General features: G+C 45.2%; 1 long non-coding RNA gene across 1 annotated transcript in view; it reads left to right on the forward strand.

The window, feature by feature from the left end:
• Window positions 1-20,911, forward strand: part of LOC138582219 (uncharacterized) — a 48,742-nt gene extending 27,831 nt beyond the window's left edge. Inside the window, exon 2 of the long non-coding RNA XR_011304983.1 lies at window positions 18,610-20,911. This is a non-coding gene — a long non-coding RNA (uncharacterized lncRNA). The remainder of the gene's footprint in view (window positions 1-18,609) is intronic.
• The last annotated feature ends 592 nt before the right edge of the window (window positions 20,912-21,503 follow it).

Raw genomic sequence — 21,503 nt, forward strand, 5'->3', positions numbered from 1 at the left:
TATTGGGACAAGTACCCAGCCATTCAACACTCCACGCTGCATTCATACCAGTTTCAGGCAGGGCTGTCTCAGTCATTGTGTCAAACACCAGAAAATAGACATCCACAACAAGAAGTGCCTATTCGTCACACACTCCATTCACCCAGGTCCCACCCACAGGGCGTACCCACAACATACCGTCACTCGGAAGGCTCCAGCCAGTCTGACCTGGACTTCACAACAACACCATATATGGAACTTCCACCCAACAGCCAGTCAGGGGGAAGGGACAGAGTCAGGGTTTCCTAGGACTTTGGGGAAAACAGGGTAACGGGCAAGAGGCCACAGGGGCCGTCTTGTTTCCTATCAGGAATCAACTGATTCCAATGGCGGGGCCTGGGTATCCCAAAATGGAGGATACTCTGAGCACCTGTCAAATTCAGCATGGAGCTGCCACCAGCCCATACCCTGCTCTGTGGGCCACACACAGGTGCCCAACATACACTAGGTTGTACCCCCCACCCATGGGTGCCATAAGGGTAACCCATGGGTCTGTACACCAAACCAAAAGAGAGCTGCACCGCCAGGAGTCCCACATGAACTCTTGCACGGAAAACACGACAGAACACACAATAAAAAAACAGTAAAGGACCAGGATACAGCGGCCCTGTCCCTCCGATGCATTTCCAGCATCACATTGGTGTATCACCATCCAAGATGCCCGTGCCAAGAGAATCTACCCACTAAGTACTATCAATGTGGAAAACAGAACTGGCCACAATCTCCACTTTACCCAGAGGCCCCCAGACTCCCTAAGCCGGTTGTGCCTCCCAAGTGTCTAGAGTACATGGCTTGAATTCAATTTGGGCTTTGAAACCTACCAACTGCAAAGGAGATATGTGCAGATTGTAAAGCTCTGTACCACAACCTTAACCCCCATTATCATGGGCTTTGTCAAGACCACCTTGAAGGCTATTACTGTCCCTATTGGTATCAAATCAGCCTGGGTCACCCCTCACCTCAAACCCTCTGTATCCATCCTTGGCCACTGACTACCGCCCAAGCACCATGGCCCCTTTACTACACAAAATTCTGGCCCGCATTGCCTATTCTCAAGACCGACAATCCCTAGAATCCCACCACCTCCTTGGAGTAAGACAGTCTGGCTTCCTCCCCAAACATGGCACCGAACAGCCCTGCTTGATCTCAAAATGCGACTAGGCAACATCTGAGACTCGGGTAACCTAGCCATTCTCCTCCTCAAACTCGCGGCAATGTTTGACCTGGTTGACCACGACACCCTTTGCCTACACCTGAGCTCACAGTTCCACTTCTCCACCGAGCAGTCACTTGGGTCAAATCCTCTTGAAGTGCGTTCACTTAGAGTGTTCATGGGGAATACAGTCGCTGACCCCATCTATCCCAGTCCCCCTAGGTGTCCGCCAAGGATCCTGCCTGTCGCCCACCCTCTACAACACCTACACTAAGCCCTTGTTTGACATCCTCGACTCACTAGGCATCATTTACACTAATTTGCCGACAACCATCCCTATTACGGGCAACCACAGTGCAGACCCTCCAGGATATTGCGGCATGAAATGGCAAGCTTAGCGGCACATACTTATTTTTTTTTTTTCTTTTTATTGCTGCATTTTTCCACACATTTTCTATTGACTGGAGGGTGCAACATTGGCACATTGTAGGAAAGAGGCAGTGTGCAAGGCTACAAGAGAGCCACGGTGTCATTATACCTTTTTTGTATCAATTAAATAGGAAGAGTCCCAGATGTCTGGCTTGCCAGAAATAGTATTTGTTTGGCTATGTTTTTTTTTTTTTTGTTTAATGTGCATGCCTATTTAATATTAACAGTATTGATCATTATAAGTGGCAATGCTAAAAATATTCCCCTTCTATGTTCTCCAATACTTGGCAGGGATATTTGTTGGGCATTTCCAACTCCAATTACCCAATTTTAGTTTTCTCATACTTCTGACTGGGACAAGTTTCTTCCAATCTATTATGGTGACGGCCTCCCGGTACCTCTCTGTGTTGGTGATGGCGTTGTGCTCGGCTCTCACTCGGGATTGCTTTCTTGCTTCTCAGCTTCTCTGGTCCTCGTCGGGTTCCTGCTCTGAATGGGGGCTGGTGATTGGAAGCAGTACACGCTTCCCGTACTGGTGATCTCAGTGTCATTCTTTGGGCGTCCTGCCCACCATGCTACTCTTGTCACGCCACCACCGGGTAGTTCGTTCCTTTCTTTTCTCACAATGCTCCACACGCATATGCATATTCCTGTGCCTCTGCCGTCTCGTACTGGCGTTCAATTGCTTAAATCACGTGCTCTGTGGCGTTATTGTGCTGCACTTCTACAAGACGTAAAGTGGGCTTCCCCTGCCCTGCGCAGAAGGCTCTCCTCTTTCTCGCCTACTCATCAGTTAAATATGCGTCTCTTGTTAAAAAGACATCTTCCTTTTCTTGCATAGTTGGGTTTCTTTTTGCATTGCCTTCGGCCAAAGCTACCACTTTACTTTTGCAGGTAGTCCCATGTGTGCAGCTATGGTAGTTGGCCTACAGAGTACCTCATAGGAACGGGAGTCCTTGTCCCTAAGTTGGGGGAGGGGGTTGTCTCTCCCGGTGAGGTCCCACTTGCCTCAGTACAATGTGAGGGTGTGTTTGTTGGTATGGGAAAGCTTGCAAGAGGTTGGTGTATTTTCTTGGATTTCAAAATTGACCCTGTGACCTGTTGCGTCCTGAAATTTCAGCCTGGAGTTTTTGACAATTTGGTGCCATCGGATGGCGACATGAGCAGGACAATCAAAGGGGTAAGAAACCTTTTGAAATCTCTACTGGGGGTGTTTGTCTGCAAGGTAGTGTCTTTTCTGGGCATATAATAATGAAATGAATATATGTAGGGGCAACCAAGACCAGACTAGATTGGGGGTGGGGTGGCAACAAAGGAAAACAGAAGACCTAGTCAGCACAATCACAATCCCTGTCCAACCCCTTAACCCCTCCCTTTACCCCCCCCCCCCCTCCCCCCCCCCGCTGCCACCCTGTACCCAATAATGCAAATAGATCAAACCTGGCGTACAAATAAGTAAAACACATTTTTTTAAAGCAGTCATAATAACAATAACGTTGCTACAGACCCTCCATCAAAGCAACATACCCCGTAAAACCAAGAGATCCACCGGAAGGGGCTGCAGACCAATCACCCCAGTCATCTCCAGTACCACTACCCTGCAATTCCCCCAGGGGGTCCTCACACCTCATTTTATTTCGTGCTGAACCCCAGCCAACTAATTTCCAACTCCTAACTTCGCCCTTATAGAGCTACTGTGGTCTTTTCCGTTAAGTAAATCTCCTCCACCTTTTCTACCCACTCCCTCTGACTTGGCAGTTTCTTCCAGTGGGTCTCCAGGCATGCTCTATCTGCCAACAGTGAGAAGTGAACCATGTGAGGTAAGCTCCTATATTCCCCCTCTTCCAATCCAAATAGGATCAACAGGGGTGGAGGGGGTGGGGGGCTTAAGGGGTCATGAGAGAACCTCGCTCTCTCTAATACAGCACCTCACACCAGTAAATCTACACCTCTTTGCAGTCCCACCACATATGCGGATAAGTAGCGCCTTCCTCACACCATGCCAACACAAAGGACTCTCCCCTACAAACATCCTGGAGAGGTCACCCGTGGAGCAGCTTGATACCATGAAGCTTGTACTGGCATGAAATAGTTATGTTAAATGCTCTACAGAACATCTTGCACCACAATACTTTATCAATTTCTTTCCCCAGATCCCGCTCCCATTTAGCCCAAAGAAACTCTGCTCTTGATGCACCCATTTCCATGAAATCGGCATATAGGGTGGAAATCGAGCCCTTTATCTCCAGGTGCGTGTCCATCGGGGTAAGCTCCCTTTGTATCTGCCGTTTCCAGTGATCCGCTGTAAGCCCCACTTTTTTCTGCAGGTAGGAGACTTCTGAATACTTCCCTATTTGCAACTCTTCCTCTAGGTCGTGGATCGAGATACATTTCCCCTTGCGCCAAAGCTGGGCCACCCTCACCAAACCAGCCTCAAACCATGCAGGATACCTAGCAACATCTGGAATCTCCTCCTGTGCCCACTGGTGGCTCATGGGGGAGGGCCACGCCGTTATCCACCGCATCCCTACACTGGATGTCAAAAATTCCAAATCATCCCCAGAATGGGGTATTCTCGAATTCTACGTGGAATCAACGTTTAAGGCGCACAGAGCCATTCGCCCACCGTAGCGGGTTGCAAACAAAGGTTCTCTAAAGCCATTGCTTGCCCTTGTCTTCCCGGAAATTTGGTACCAACACCCATAACGTTGCAGCCCTGTAGTATTCCCATAGATCCGGGGATCCCACTCCCTGCCTCTTCTCCATGGGCAAAACCAGAGTATCAAATCCTTCACACGGCTTTGCCCCTTCCACAGGAAATGCAGCATCTGTCCTTTAGCTTCCCTAAAACGACCCTGGGATTCCCATCGGGAGCATCTGGAAAAGGTACAAGATCCTAGGAAGGAAATGTATTTTAATAGCTTTGAGACACCCCATCCAGGAGATACTACGTTTCTCCCACCTTGACAAATCCGCAGATAGGTTACGAAGAAGCAGGGGATCGTTAGCCTCACAAAGATCTTGGTGATAGTGACCGTCAGATAGCAAAGCGTCTCTAAGCGCACCGCGATCCCCAGAGAGTCAACTATTCCCACATCCCTTTTCAGCATCATCAAACGGAAATTGGATTGACTTATCCCGATTGATTTTAAGTCCAGAGAACCTCCTGTACTGTTGTATCACCTTCAACACTGCCAGGAACGAGGAATGCAGAATTTGCAGATGCAACAAAACATCATCCGCATACAGTCCAAGCTTAAACTCTGTTTCCCTGCCTAGTCCCCCTCTGCAACCGAAAGGCTCTGGAAACTCAGCCAGCCTTGCAGACGGGCCACTATATAGGGCTTTCACGCATCTCGGAACATTTTACCCCAACCCATATTTCTGCAGCACCAATCCACCCTGTTGAAGGCCTTCTCGGCATCCAAGGCCAGTAGCGTAGGATGGCCCCCCTTTCCCCGGGTCATGTCCATCAGATGTAGGGTTTTCTGTACCGTATCGGCGCTCTGTCTCCCCTGTAGGAAGCCTACCTGATCTGTGTGGACCAGTCGTGGCATCAGCCCCTCTAGTCGAGAGGCCAGCACCCTGGTGAAAATCTTTGCATCCACGTTAAGTAAAGAAATGGGCCAGTACAACCCTCATGCCATAACACTCCCCCATGTTCCCTTCAGAATGACCAATATTGGTGCCCGGCCAACGGACTATGGAGCTTTCCCTGTATCATGAATATGATTAAACAGTTTCACCAAGCGTGAGGCGAAAAGACCCGCCAAGGCCTTGTAAAACCATATTCTCCCGGCGCCTTCCCTGCCTGCATCCTCCGGATCGCTAACAAAACGGCAAAAGGTTGCGTTGACCATCTCCACCTCCTCGAGTGTTAAAGTTGGGAGTGTGACCTCCTGTAAATATGCATCCAACTTGTCCCCCTCTACCTGTGTGTCTCTCTCTCTCTCTCTCCCATAAGGTCTTTAGTAAAATTTTGCAAAGCATTGCTCTATCCCATCAGGGGACGTGTTGACCAGTACATCCAGTCCACTAATCCTGTCCACCCTTCTCTCCGCTCTCTGCCCCTGCAAAGGCGCAGAGAGAAGCCCACCAGCTCTATCCCCCTTCCCGTAGTACTTTTGTTTCAGGAATTGTAACGGTCAGACCACCTTACCTAGCTCCAGATATTTCAGTTCCTCCCATTTGCTCCTAGCCTCTTTTATCAGGTCAACTCTACCCTCTTTGCCTGCATATATCCCACGCTCCAGGCAAATTATATCCCTTCTCAAAGTATTCTCCAGGTCGTTTCGTACCCTTTTCTTATTCGCACCTTCCAGGTGGTTTTGTACCCTTTTCTCATTCGCACCTTCTCGAGACCACCCCAGGTAGCCTTTGCCACCTCCCAGACGGTGCCAAGCTCCACTTCCCCGGTATCATTTATTTGAAACTATTCCCATCACCCTCTCCAGTTTCTATCTAAACCTCACATCCTTCCAGAGGGAGTCATTGCAAAGCCAAAGTGAGTCCCGGTTGTGCATTCCGGCTAAAGAAAATCCCAATCATGATCCGATGAACTGATCGGGACGTGATCATAGGCTTCCACTCGAGACATCAATTCCCTCCCCAAGCACATGTAATCAATACGCGTATAGGTACAATGGGGTGGAGAGGAGTTATAGACCAGATCTCACGGATGGAGCAGTCGCCATACATCTTGCAGGCCATGTACATCCAAACATTCCCCATGACCCCTCTCCCAGCCCCCTTCCTCACGGCCTTCCTGTCCAAGTCTGGGTCCACCCACATATTAAAGTCTCACCCCAGTATGAGAAATCCCTGAACCTCCCTCATCGATAGGGCGATGGTTTCACTCAAACACCTTCTGCCCCTGATTCGGGCAGTATATTGTGTCAAAGGACATCCCCACTGCCACCTTATACCAACAGAGCCCTCCCACATTGCCCTCTCCAAACCTTCTGACATCATACACTTATGCAACAGGATCCCAACACTCCCTTTCTTCAACCGCCCAGAACACATCTCCAAGTAGCCCAGAGGGGATGTGTCTCTCCTCACCAGCCTTGTTTCCTGGCGCATCAGCAAGTCCAACCCTGCTCTCTGGAACTCCCTGGCCACCAACATGCACTTGGTCAGGGAGTTTAACCCTTTCACCTTCAACATCCCCCCAGCCTGGTGGTCTGCTTGTCCCCCTTTGTTACCTCCTATCGTCGCTATTTCCCTTTCCACCATATCTCAAGCAGGCTGTAGCATACTTCGTTGCCAGATGCACTAAACCCCATGCTGTCTAAACCCCTGCTCCCCCAAACTACTCAACCGCTCCCCCAACCCATTCCAAGATGACCAGAGATGCCCATCAACCGCTGGGTCACCAAGGAAAGGTCTTATGATATGATAGTTTATTTATATAGTGCCCGTACACAATGTGTTTCAAAGCGCTTCAACGCAAGGGAAAATACAATGACATTCTTACAGGCCATGAACAGTAAGGATGTGAAATTAACAATCGTACTCGTCCTGACAGCATTTCAGATGGTGAAAGAGCTAAGACATAGATAAGGAAGGGAGGGGGGAGAGAGAGGGAAGGAAATGAAAACACAGGTGACTACCGTACTAGGCCTGACAATATTTCTGGTAGAGCCGGAGAAAAAAGGTGAGGGAGAGGGTGCAGAAAGGGAGGGGAGGAACAAAACAAGCAACTATCGTACTAGGCCTGATGACATTTCAGATCGTGCTGGAGGTGGTGTGGGGGGGTGGGGTGGGTCAGAGACAGATGAGGTTGCCATCGTACTAGGTCCAGGGACAATTCTGATGGAGTAAGTGTATAGAAGAAAGTAAGGGAAGTGGGGAGGAGATGAGAAAAGGGTGAGGAGGAGAGAACGGAGAGTAAGCAGTCAAAGAGTGGAGAAGCGAGAGGGGAGAGCGAATACAATTGCAGAAGTCTGTAGTAGCACAATGTTGCAAGCCAGGATACAAGATATGGGAACAGCATGATTTGGGGCCACCATGAATACAAGATGCAAAGGAAGACCAGCATGAGATTTGAGAAAGGGTGACGCAAAGAACAACTTCCACCCCACCCGCCCCCCCCCCCCGACTGAACATTATAATTCACATCCAAAACAAATGGCTTATCAACAACCTCTCCTCCATTACAGAATTTTCATTGCCCCCAAAAGAAAACTGAAACGAGCAGACCGCTGCCATGTCACTTCACAGGAGAGGGGGGTGTTGTCATAATCACCAGGAGTTCCTCACCCACTTGCTCACGCTACATCTAGGGCCAGGAAAAGGGAAGGCCCGACACCATTGGTGCGCACCTGATGCTCATTAGGGCCATAGGTTTTGCCTTTAGCATTGTGTAGGCTGTCCCTCCAAGATGGCCGCTCTGAACCACATCTGGATTACTACTAAGATGGCTGACAGCAGAGCCATTTTGCTTCACATCTCTTGGTGGCCTAGTGCATCGGCTCATCCGCTACAGTCCTTGGCTCCGGCTCGGCACCTGTAAAACAAAGAAAGAGAAAGTCAATGCACAGCCTATAAAGGCAGAGAAAGTAAATAAGGGAAATAACACACAGCCGCAATAAGCAGTTGCAGAGATACGCGCGCAGTACGCAAGGCAGCAGCAGCACATGCAAATTAAACCATCCACAGCGCGCACCAGGAAAGCAGTGCAAAGACACTGAGAACAAGGACAGAGCTGCGCAGAGACACTCGCAACAAAGACAAACTAGTTGAAGGACAGACATGGCTTCATCTAAGCCACAGCCGGTCTGGCCAGAGCCAGTGAAGTAACTGGTGCAGATGAAGAGCAGTAACAAAGCACAGATGTGTCAGTCAGCAGGAAGGAGAGCACCCTTGTACTATTCAACAGGTGAGTCCAGCCTTCCACGGGAGGGGGCGGTAGCCAAGGGGGTGCATTACACAGGCTTGACACACGCATAATGAGGAAGTCCGAACCAGCACAGCTCCAAATATCTAGGGGTTACCGCATCCTGCAGCTACACACCATACTCCTGCCTATTCCACCCTACACTTGGATGGTGTCCACTTCTAGCACCACACGGGTGTGGGGCGACAAGAGTAGAGGAATCCTCATCGTAGGGTCCAGGCGCTCCAGAAGAGTTCAAGGTAAGCGTTACAGGTGATAAGCTTTCTGAATTGCTGGCCTTGTGGAACCCTTTTTTACGTTGGCCGAATCCTCTCCCTGTCTCTTGGCTCCCAGCCAACTCCAACGCCCCCCTCCTATGCCCCCACAACACCCTCCTCACCCCCCCGTCTCAGAGAGGTATCGCAGGACCTGTTCTGCCCCCGTGCCCTTGGTAATGTGATAATCCACTTCCTTAATCTCAAACACCAGTGCAAACGGAAAGGTTCACATATAACGTAAGCCTCTGTCAGACAACCAGGCAGTAAGCGACCCGCAGTCCCTATGCCTGGCCAGCATAAAAATCGAAATATCTTGATAGATTTGGATGGTGTCCCCCTCATTCTGGATATTCCGAATTCGCTTTGCCTGCTCCTGGACCACCGCCTTCTCCGTATAACTCAAACATTTCACCACCACCGATCTTGGGCCTATGCCCCAAGCCATTCCTCCACAGTGCGCTCTCTCAATTTCCATTCCACCTTCCTCCGCAAATAAACCAGCACTTTGATCACTTTCACCACATCGCTGGTCTCCTGGAGACCAAACAACCCAAGGTTATTCCTACGTTCCCTGTTCTCGAGATCATCCATTTTTAACTGATAGTCCTCATCTTGGGTCTCGAGGTCCGACAACCTCCCCTTGATCTTCAGGATCGCCATGAAGGTGGTTGTTCTCCATGCCTTCGAACTTATTCTCTAGGACCTTGGCCCTGCCCTGCAAGTGCGATACTGAGGCCTGCAGTTCTCCTCGCAGTGCTCTGATCTCCTGCAAGATGTCATTTATATCCTCCTTCGTGGAAGGGGACTGAATATTGTTCCCCACCTCAGGTGTCGGTGGGCCGTCGGCACCACCTCCCTCTCTTGCTGATAGCCTCTGGAACTGCTGTAAGCTGTCTATGCCACCTTTTTAAAATCTTTCCGCCAGTGGATCCCAGTTCAAGGTTCCTCCAGACACTGGCACTCTTGCCTCTCTGTGCCACATGACCCAAAATTTCTGGGCTCGCTCCCCAGTACTTTGGGGGCACCACACTTTAGGCCTGTGTCCACTACACCTTAAATCTCTGATCCATCTCTCAGGGCTGTCCCCCAGCCAACGATACACAACTGGGGGGGGGGTCAGGGCACCAATCCCTTCCAGTGAGTCCACAGGGCACATCCAGTACCGTGCTCCAAAAAAGCAGTGCCATGGTCCTCCGCGGCCCCACCAGCAAGGCTGGTCCTAATGTCTCATTGTGCTGGGCACTGGTCTGCACTCCACTGCAGGTGCCCAGCCCCCTCCCCAGTGCACTGGGCTCAATAGGTCTCCTTGGGCGGGGAGGCAGATAAGAGTGGACTCCCACAATGTTGGCACTTAGTCCTGCTGCCCCCCTGCAATCCTCACCTGCCTGGGCCCCCTGTCTGCTGTCTCCACCAGTTGCTGCTGCTAGGTCCAGCCACATGGCCCGTGGGATCCAGGCCAGACCGGCAGTCCAGATGCACCTTAAACTGGGAGGCGAGCAGAGTCTCCCAGTCCTTCCCTCCTCCTCAGGACCTCTGAAAGTAGCAGCCACTGAGTTGCTGGGGCAGACTTACCGCACCGCGGATCCACAAGGAGTGGGGAACTCCCTCCTGCTTTGCCCGCTGCAGGCCAGAACACCTGTACCGGAGGTGCCAAAATGAAGATGAGTCACCAGCAACTGAATGTAGTAGGGGACACCCCACCCCCCCTGCATTCTGGATTGACATTATTCTTCCCTGAAAAGTTAATACTATATATATATATATATATATATATATATTTGTGTTCACTTTTCAGGGAAGAATAATGTTAGTCCAGATGTGGGGAAAAAGCCAAGAAATTAACAGCATTTAAAATCACAAGTGGAAAATTACTCCTGGGGAACCCCAGCAAAAGGTAACAGAGGGAGATGGGATAGGAACAAAAAAACACATCAGAATAAGAGTATAATGTGTGTCTGTGTGTGTGTATATATATATATATATATATATAAATTATATAATTTTGACTCAAGGTACCGGAGCAATAGAGAGATACCTGAGAAAAGAGAGATAGCGGGTAAGATGCCCGAGAGAGGGGGATACGCCCATTTGCCTAGCTTTTTAAGACGGCTGTAAGGAGTTTTGCACCCAGAGCCCAGTTAATGGGGTGATAAAGAGACCGAGAGAATTTAAAAATTCCTTGAAAGGGGTGAACTTGCGTTTTGTAAAGAAACTCACATATTTAGGGGCAGATATTCATGTAGCCGGCCAGAGTCTGTCTGAATTTGGTATGTTATGACTGTTTCATTTTATGTCGTAACTGTCTGTGCACTGTAAAACATTGGAAATAATATAAAATTATATTTTCAAGCTAATCAAAAAAAATTGGCTTTCAGCCAGGTTTTTGAAAAATGCCAAAACATAATAAAAATGTAGATGATCAGATGCTATGACTTAAGGCACAAACATTCGTGGTGATTTCATCTAAAAAAGTCAGTTCTGAGAGAATGTAAAAAGCGGTTGCACTTGTAGCCATCACAAAAAATTCAAACAAGCAACTATGGAGTTACATTTGTGATTTCCTACTACGAGACAAGATAACTAATGAATCACGCTAAGAACGATGGAGTTTTGCATTTAAATGACTGAGTTAATGATTTATAGATGTGCAGTTGTCACGCATTAAGCGCGCTGAGGAAAGGAATGCACTGCAACTGTGCAGCGTAGAAAAGTCCAGTTGAAATTATAGTAATTTATGACTCAAGAAATGAACTGTGAGGCGCGCAAGATAATTGGTCCTTAGACAAGAAATGAGTGAATGATTCTCAAGGTAAAAGCAGAGCATGCTGAAATGCTAGTCGATGTTTTGTGTTTCAAGTCAGAAAGGCATTGACAAGGATGTTTTGCTGAAGTGAAACAAGCTTTATTTATTTTGAATGTTCTGTTTGGGGCTTGCGTGCCGCGGTTTAAAAGATAGTGGTTTTTTTTTATATTTTAATTTAGCTTGGATTTGTGAGATGACAAAACGTGTATATTTTTGTTTAGCATGAAAAATAGTCTGAGCAGCTGCTTCAAAACACGCAATTGAGAATTAATATTTAAGCAGGATGCAACTAAGTAATACATGAGAAAAGAAAAATTATTTCATTTAGCTTTCTTACATCCTCGAACTAGGACAGAAGTTATGATTAAACAAGATCTGAGGTGTTCCACCCAATTTGTCATTTATATGATTACCTGTGCATGCAATTTATGGTATATCGGTAGCACCAAACTGGAAGCCAGACTACGAATACTACAACATTTACTTGCAATCAAGAATGGTGATATGTCCTCCCCACTTGCCAAACATTTTGAAGAGTTCCACCAGAATGGCATTGGCACATTCAAGTATTTCATCATTGATTCAGTGGGAATCCATCCAAGAGGAGGGGACAGATTGCAGACTCTGAGACAAATGGAATCAAGATACATAGTAGATTTTAACACTAAACACCCAGGCGGTCACAATCGTGACGAAGAACTATATGTATTCCTGGGATCTTAAATCCTATGTTTGTCATGATTGTTATTCTCTGTTGTGTTTGTATCTCCGTTTTTGCCAAGTTTTTTAAATGTAAAAATTTCCCGATCATTTTCCTATTCTTTGTACGTAGTGTGCGATAACATAAGTGAAGTTTCTCAGTACACTATGTACGATTTGGATGCCTATTCAGCAGAAAGCAGTTTTTTGCATTTATATTTTATTGATTTTTCCAATAAGTATATTTTAATCAGTTTTTACATGCATTTTTTGTGGAAAATAGGAGAGATTGGCATGCATTTATAGATTAAGTGCTTTGCTGTCAATAGTGCACAATATATATCATTTTTAAATAGGTGATCTTTGTGAAAAATTCTTAAGAATAGAACAACTTGGTAGGGAGCCAACCACAATGACCAATGAGACCAAGAAAGGGACGATGTGATACCAAATCTTAATGCCTAAACACTTACTTTAATGCTTCAAACATGCAGATTTTAATACATGATTGTATTATTTAATATTTTGTACTTTAATCTGTAGCCCTCAGTTGTTTTTAACCATCAAATGATTTCATCTGTAAAACTGGGCTATTCATTTTAACATGTTTGTGGGTTCACTATGAAATGTGATTTTCTTATGTATAGCACCATGCACTTTAATATACTTGAGTCAACACTCCAACAATAGGAGTAGGTAACATATGGTCATAGTAACCATTATGGTTGCCCCTTCCTATAAATCACAAGAGTGATTTATATTTCAGGGTTTGATCATAGCTGGACACACGCAAGGGCAACAAACTGCCAAGCTCTGATTATGGCATAATATCTTAAATCCTTTCTCTTTCTTGTTTTGCCTAGAAAGCCCTATTAGGTGGGTTAAGTTACACTGCAGAGGCACCCACAAGGGCAACATACAGCCTCCATTGTTACAACAGAACCACTTAGGCCTTATAAACCACTCATGTTCTGGTTATGGCGTGAAATCGCATATCTCCTTGTCTTTGTTTAAAAGTAATCACTTAGGCAGGTCAATTTATTTTGTAGAGGCACCCTTGAGGGCAACATACAGCCTCCATCAGTGCTATTAGAATCATCTGGGCCCCAGGATCTTTAAGTATTTTGAATATTTTTTAAGTTCACATAGTACACACTCAGACTATAGAGGCACCCGCAAGGGTAACACACAGCCTCCTATGCTAATATATGAATTATATATCTTTCTAACATGCACTTTGATAGCACATAGCACTTTATTATTAAATAGTTAATCTATGTTTATACAGCACACAGCATTTTAATATGTATTGAGATATATCCATATATATGAATCACTTATAGTCTCATAATATGCATTTTTGAAAAGCACACATCACTTTGTTGTATTATGCAGTACCTAGTTATAAATGTACCCACTTGGGAAGACGAACATTATCTAGGTCCGCATAAAAGCAAATGCAGAATAACCATCCTGCCGTGCCATTTTCATAATGTCAAATATTTGAATGGATGATACACGTATTACAAATTATAAAATTAATTAATTAAAAACTATAAATTATGAAATTGTTTTTTATATATCATCCTGTCGAAACCCACTTGGTATAATCTAATTTTGGATCGATCTCCTGTACAGCTACAATAGTGAACTGCAAGCAGTCTATACAAACACATACATTAACAGAGAACAGAAGTAATGCACACTATGTTCCAACATGGCTGCCTCTTTTGTTTGTTTGTTTGCTGTGTGCCTTTCAGCTAACTTGCTTAAGTGCAAAACACTGAAGATGGACTTATACATGATTATCTATAATATTGCAGTCCTCTCTCCATGTTATGTCCAGACGAAGCCCGAGTAGGGTGAAGCGCGTCGTTCTTTCTTTTTTGTTTTTAAACTGATGCTGCCTTCCGTTGTCCATGTACTTTTTAACTAATAAAGGACGTTTTTGGCTGCATTCAGAAAACGCTGACTGCGTGTGGATTTGTGAAGAAGATTGATGTTTTTTTCTCACGAACACAGCCGGAGTGCCGTTGCGTCCAGGATTGGATTCCAGTCCGTCTCATTTCTCTTTTGTTTAGCATGAAAAATAAAGTCTGAGCAGCTGCTTGAAAACACGCAATTGAGAATTAATATTTAAGCAGGATGCAACTAAGTAATACATGAGAAAAGAAAATAATTTCATTTACCCAGCAGCAAGGATAGGATGGCACACGAGAGTTAATACAGTGATTCATCAAGACAGGAATGCGCGATAGCAGTTCTTTGAGATAACACTGCCAAGCTAAGCAATCGCTCCTTGTTGAAAGAAATGCAAAATGATCGTACGTTTTGCAAGGCCATACTTATCGCATACAAGACGGGCTTTACTTTATTAAAAACAATGTGTGAAATACATATCACAGATGCGAAGGGTCTTTCAGAGCATTGTTGCGCATTATGGAATAAATGCCAACACTTGGACGTTGGAAGCATTTATAAGTGCAGTTGCAGCTGATCCATTGAGTAACCAGCGGTAAGGGGATACTTATTAAAGGAGACAGCAGCTGAATATTTTAGTGGGATTGGCTGATAAGCGCAGGGCTCAGATTCGGTCATTGCATTCTGCATTTATGTTTCATTATGACTTGTGGTCATTGTTTTAGCAGGGCGGTAAACTAGATATATTCTTTTAAAATGTGTGGTAAAAAGACATGTTAATAAAAGCAAGGATGTCACGCCATGTTATTTGGCAGTCGTATAGCACCTTACATATCAGTGGCATCATTTTAAAGCACTGATAGGTTAAACACCCTCAAGAACAATAGACCAAGAAAGTCGAGCAGAACCGCATTGTATGATGCATATCAGCTGTGTGTGCAGCTGGTGTAATTGTTGGCTGAAAAATTATCAAGTGAGTTGTGTTTTATATGTTGCATTTATTGTGAAAATAAGGTGCATTGCATGCAAAATGAATTTGTTGCAGAGGACGAGTAAGTGGTGTACATGTAGGCTCAGCAATACGCAAACACAGGATACACAGAGGCACCTGGGAATAAAAGGTGTCAACATAAAAAATAAAATATTTTTTGCAAAACAGAAAAATAAATGTGTTTCACAGTGGGACAGCCCCAGAGGATGATCAGATGTGTTTTAGAAGAGTTAAGTGGCACTAGGGTTTTGGAATGCAAGGAGAAATATGGCAAGAAAAAACAATTTTTGGTCTAATGATACATTGGAACTGTGTATCCACGGAGCAAAGACGGCTTTTAAGATTACAGATGTGGCATTGGTTTAGCAGTCTTTGGGGAGAATGTGTTAGCTGTGGTGTAATTTCAATGAGCACTTTTCAGTGGTAGTTGCTTAAATATAAAGGTACACATCAACCCAGGAGCATTGTGGCGCAAATGCAAAGGATTCAATGTTACAAGTACAGGAATACATTGAACAAGAGAAGAATTAGCACATGGATGGCATTGTCGTAGCCAGCTTAGCTATTTATCATGAGATCACGAAGAGGCTTGGTTGCACATTAATGTTTTCAGAATTTTGAGGAAAGCAGTGCAAGCTTATTTCCTAGTGCTGGTGGGAGAGCATTCCAGTTTTTAGGAGCCAGATGGCTAGAGCTACCCACACCCCCCCAGTTGTGGATTTTTAAAGGCAGACGTATTTATTGAACTGACCAGGAGGGTCTGATGGACTAACAAGAGTGATTCACTCTGATAGTATGAAAGGACGTTGACAAAAAGGCATCTTTTGTGTGATGGCCATGAGTTTAAAAAAAAAAAAGGAATGCATTTGTTTATTGATAGCCAGTGCACTTTTTTTCCTGGTTTATGGGAGGTTTCTGTATGGTAATATTCAGTATTGCCTAGAGGCATTATTATGTGTGATATATAGTTTTATTGAGGAGTTGTCCATGAGTGCCCAGAGAAGGGGCATTGTAGAGATCCAGTATTAGTGCCTATTTGTAGTTTTGGCAAGGAATGAGCAATTCCTAGTAGAAGGGAAAGGTTTGAATGCATGAAAAACCCTTTATGTATTAGAATTTAGAGAGCACACGGAAGCCCTTGGGCATCGGGCTGCTGTTACAAAGAAGAGGCTTGCAGATTACAAGGAAAATGGCATACATAAGTGGTTGCATGCCACAGCTTTGCCTGTAGTTATAGGACAAACTAATACATACTGTATTGTACCAGAGTCAGTAATGCCCCCGCCGTGAGGGGCATATAGCTATTAGTACCCCGGCCCGCAAAAACTGCATGACCGGGGCACTAAAAGTTTTAATTTTTTCCCGGAAGCGCTGCAGCATTTCAGGGGGGGGGGGAGGAGTCAAAGAAAATGGCCGCCCTGGAAAGGGAAAACAGAGTCCGTTTTCCCTTTCCATAGCGGCCATCGGGAGCGGACGTGCTGGAAACGGAAGCGTTTCCTGCGCGTCCACTCCCGAAAAAAAAAAAGGTGGGGTTGGGAGGGCGGAAGGGAGGGGAAAGAGGGGGGAAAAAAACTTACTTGGGTCCCCGGCGGGGGACGATACAAGTCTCCAGCCGTGTGGAGGCTCGGAGCGGGGATGGCCGCGCTCCGAGTCTTCACACTGCTGGAGGCTTTCATCGTCCCCCGCCAGGGACAAAGGCATAGAAGATAAGTGGGGTGGGGAGGGCAGGGAGGAGGGAGGGAAGGGTAAAAAAAAAGCTTTACCTCTGTCCCCGGCGGGGGGCGAAGGTATCCTCTCAGCCTTGGGGAGGCTCGGAGTGGGAATGGCCCTGCTTCGAGCCTCCTCATTGGCTGAGGGGCTGCCACGCCCCCCGCTGGGGACAAAGGCTGTGGAATCCCAACAGAGGGATTCCTGGCCTGGTAACGACTCGGCGAGGGCCAATCAGAATGGCTCTTTTTCATTCTGATTGCGCCGTTGCCGGGTACTAATATAGGATTCAGATGGTTGAAGAAAGGATTGAATGACACAGCCTGAAAGCATGATGATGGTGTTTAGGTTACCAAGGAAAGCATGTTTGTGTATATGGGACATGCACCATTTAGACACAAGCATAATTTTGAAGGCATGAAAACTGCAGAAGGCCAATGAGATTGTTTGAGTGAAAAATAAAAGATTTTATTATTGTGGCAGCATGGTAATATAGTCAGCTGTGTGACCTGGTAGAGAAATGATGAAAATATTTGATAACTTCAGGCGCTGCCCATTAACATTTATGAACAAAAAAGAAACTGAGGACCTCCAGGAAATTGGAGGCATAGGGACACGTGGCAATTGATTAAGAAGCAAACAGAAAGAAATAAGAATTGTGAAGGACAGTAATGGTTCAGATAAAAGATTTAGGTTAAACAACGTCCTAGATGACAATACAGCCATACAGGGCTTAATGGAGTATGACATGGTACTTTCCTTACAGCATCACGCAGAAAAAGGAAGTGTGTGTTAGTATACATGGGGGAGAAGAAGAAAAAAATGCTCAGCATAAATGAGAGATGATTAGAATAAAGGATTAAAAAAACGTTGGAGACTTAGGGCCTCTTAAATAAAAAAATGAATAAAAGAGAAATTGAGGAAGGGAACAATTGGGCAAATCAATAAAAGGATGGGGCATAAACTCAAAAGCATAAAACGGACAAAAAATCAAACTGGAAAACAAATAGCACTTATGTTTCCTGGCCAACAGTAAAAAAGGAGCGTAGGGCAATAAAAAGCATCCGTGACCATGAAAACCGAGAAAAGGAGCATGGCTGACAAAAAATTGGGTCAACCAAATGAGGGAAATTACACACCAGCCATTTTAAGAAAATATAGTGAGGTAAGTAAAAAAAATTACAAAAAAAAACATTTTTGAGTGCCTCTACGATTTTCATTTATTTTACAGATAAGTTATGGACCTTTGCGTAGAAGCACAAGAAATGTCTGCATGGCCTTAATTAGGGAGAAAAAGGTAAGTACTAGTTCACGCCAAAAGGGCGTGGACACACAATTGATCAGCATCAAACGTAGGAAGATCCTGGTGAGTAACAGGAAAAGAGGTAGTAAGAGACACAAGCTGTTTTTCCCAAAATAGGTACAATCGGGTGTGGAAAGAGTAAAAAATAGATAACAACATGGCCATTTCAGACAACCACAGAAAACAGAAGTCAAATTGAAGGTGAGTAATTATCTTTGTGTTCATAATGCCAAAGAAGGTTGATGTGATAGGGGTATACAATTATTAGAAGAGGCAAACATTGTTGTGTACAATAATAAAATGGAGGCACATAATAAGAACTGGTGCCATAGTCTCAAAAAACAGGGGTAGACTAGTTTAAGTTAGGCAGGGACGGTGTGCAGCGAAACGCCTCTGATTTGTCTCCATAGGATGAACGCAAAGGCCATGGTCCAAGACAAGAAGAAAAAAGGAAGAATGGCTGCTGGAGCAAGTATTTACTGCTAAGTTGAGGAAGCACTTGCAGCTAACCAGGAAGCATGTGCAGCTAAGCAAGGAGCCAAGTCTAAACTAAGTATCCTGCAGGGTGGTTGGAAAATAGTTGTTTATGTGCACCAACGAGTAGGGGAGAATGATCCAGAAAGTATTTTGATAGCAGAAAAGGAGGAAAGGGTTGAAGTTAGAAAGAAAACCTGACCCCTTACCACTGCCCGAATGACTTTTGTTCCTATTTTGACTTTCTACAGACAACGGGGATCCCCAAGGACGTGTCTCTACTACATACACGCCTAGAAGACCTCAAAAGACGTCTTTCTTTAATTGTTATTTTTGTTTCCTTAGGGTTACATGTGTGCCCCTCGAGCGAAAAATGTGTCCCATGAAGGACATGTTATTTAAAACAAACTCCGGTTCTAGCCGGCTGACACAAAGCGAAAGATGGGGGGTGAAATTTGTTTAGGAGGCAGGGGTGTTCAATAAGAGAGAATGTCTTGTAGGTTTTCTAGGAAATAGTGTATGAGAGCTGGAATGTGAATCGGAGGGGTTTTTAAGGAAATGGTTTGATAGGGAATGTGGCAAATAAGACATGTTTATTTTACAAAAGAAACTCATTCAGTTTTATATTACAGGTATACGTCGAGGGACCTGTATGCCTCAGAAAATTTACATCGAACCGTGTGAGGAAAGAGGGAGGTCGTAGAGAAACCCAGTGGAAGCCCAGCCAAGGTTGTTTGTCTGAATTGTCTGCAAGAGACTCCCCCCAAACCTTATGTCCCCATGCTGAAACGTCCCCTCTTTTGGACTCATATTTCAACAATGTATTTATTGAAAGAGAGACACTCAAGAAAAAGTTAACTCTTTGTGAAAAAGTAAAAAAAGACAATGGACTCCCGGTCTAAGCATCAAAAGAACCTGGGAGACTGACTATGAAAACAGCTCAAAAGAAAGGACAAAGGAGACAGGACACAGACAGTCCACCAATGCCAAACTAAGATGAGTAAAGTGGAAAATACGAAAGAAGATGACGTGTGGAACAAGAGGAAAGGATACAGTTTGAAAACATTGTATAGATATGCATGGGCAGAAGAAGATGATCAAGGAGAGATTGTATTTCGTTGGGGTGGGAGTTGCAGGCCAGGTATGACATATGAAAAGACAATGGGCTAATGGGTTACCGCAAAGCTTGACCAACCTCTCGAGTCTCACAATGGCTGTAAAATTATCTAAGGCATACAGTTAGTTTAAAGTAAATTGAGAAAGGAAGCTGGGGCATAGATGAAAGAAGACAAAAGGAGTTGAGACATGTTTTGTTTTTAATAATATGTTAGTATTTGACAAATTGTAGAAATGTGAAAGAATATTTTTTAGATGCGTATCTGAGGATGGACATGGATCTGGTTGAAAGTAATTGCTGTAGCAACCAAGAACTTTCAAGACGTGGGAGTGTAACGGAGGTGCCAAAATGAAGATGCGGCACCAGCAACTGAATGCAGTAGGTGACAGCACCTCCCTCCCCCATTTAAAGCTAGGCAGAGAAGTTTGTATGGAATGATTTAGTATTGTAAAATAGAACTGATAGGGTTAAAAGACATTAGTATTTTAAATGGTGTTCTGTTTATAGTCAAATGCTTTTATCATGGTTTAGTAAGCAGGCATGGTACAGAATGCACATTATAAAAAAAATGAGTAGGAAAATGATTGTTTTTTACTATACCTAGAGAGAAAAGAACTCTACCATCTGTGTAACTGAAAATGCCTTTAACTGACAATACGATCCCTTTAATTCGAACAATGCATTAAATGAACTTCTGCAGAGCATGGTAGCATGAGTCAGTCCTGGAGTCGAAAAAGTCAAGGCCATAGTGTTCTGAAAAAACCAGATAAGAATTCTGAAACTAAACATATAATGAACCTATGTCTGGATTTCTCTCCAAGGGATGCAGTTGCGTGGCCATATTTGGGGTAGCATGGCCGGGAAAATCAAAGGATGTGTGCCAGAATGTATTTCAATTTGAAGGGTTGAACAGATGAGGAATCATTGCCTTGTGTGCGAGTATAGTCAGCGGAGAGTTTTGCCTGGACATGTTTAGAAAAGGGAGGGGATTTGACTCTTGCTCTAAAAAGTATAAAAGGAAGCTCCGTTTTCAAAAGAGGAGCAGGGGTTTGTGTACTTGACAACGATGCTGTTTGTGTCAGTCTGGCGTGAATAAAACCTGACGTCTTTTGTGAACCTGACTCTGTCTCCACGTGTGATGCTTGAAGTACTTTTGTTGAAATACCGGAGAGTCCCAGAGGGCCCCAGAACGACCAGGAGAGCCTGGTGGAGTGTAAGAGGTGGAGAAAAGCAACACCGGGGTCTTAACACCTCGAGCACACCGTTGCAGACCACACAACCCAGGAGCCTTCTTCGGCCGCACTCGCTCCACTGCGGGCTGTGGGATGTCAGGGTCTCGCTGTGTGCCTATGCCGCAGAGTCTATAGTACTGCCGACCTCACAGACACAGGGGCCTCTGCCGCCCATTCAGAGCTATTCACCCAGGTCTATGCCTTCGCTCAGTCTCAGACTACCGTCGGGGACGGTAGTGCACGGAGCTCCCTCCTGGTGGTCTCAAACTTTTGCCTTTTTAATAATGAAAATCGGTTATGTCTGAACAGGATCTTTATGGAGAAACAGTACAATGTTAACTCCTGGGGAGGCGTGGCTAAGGAGCCATGCTGCAGGACTAGGCTCTGATGGGCTCCTGCTTATCTGTGAAGATCCTGATTAAATAGCTGGGGTTGTAGCGAGCGGTGGTGCGTTTTATACTGCTGTCTGAATATGTAAAGG

This window comes from Ambystoma mexicanum, chromosome 3q (genome assembly GCF_040938575.1).
Source record: "Ambystoma mexicanum isolate Mex_15411 chromosome 3q, UKY_AmexF1_1, whole genome shotgun sequence".
Lineage (NCBI taxonomy): Eukaryota > Metazoa > Chordata > Amphibia > Caudata > Ambystomatidae > Ambystoma > Ambystoma mexicanum.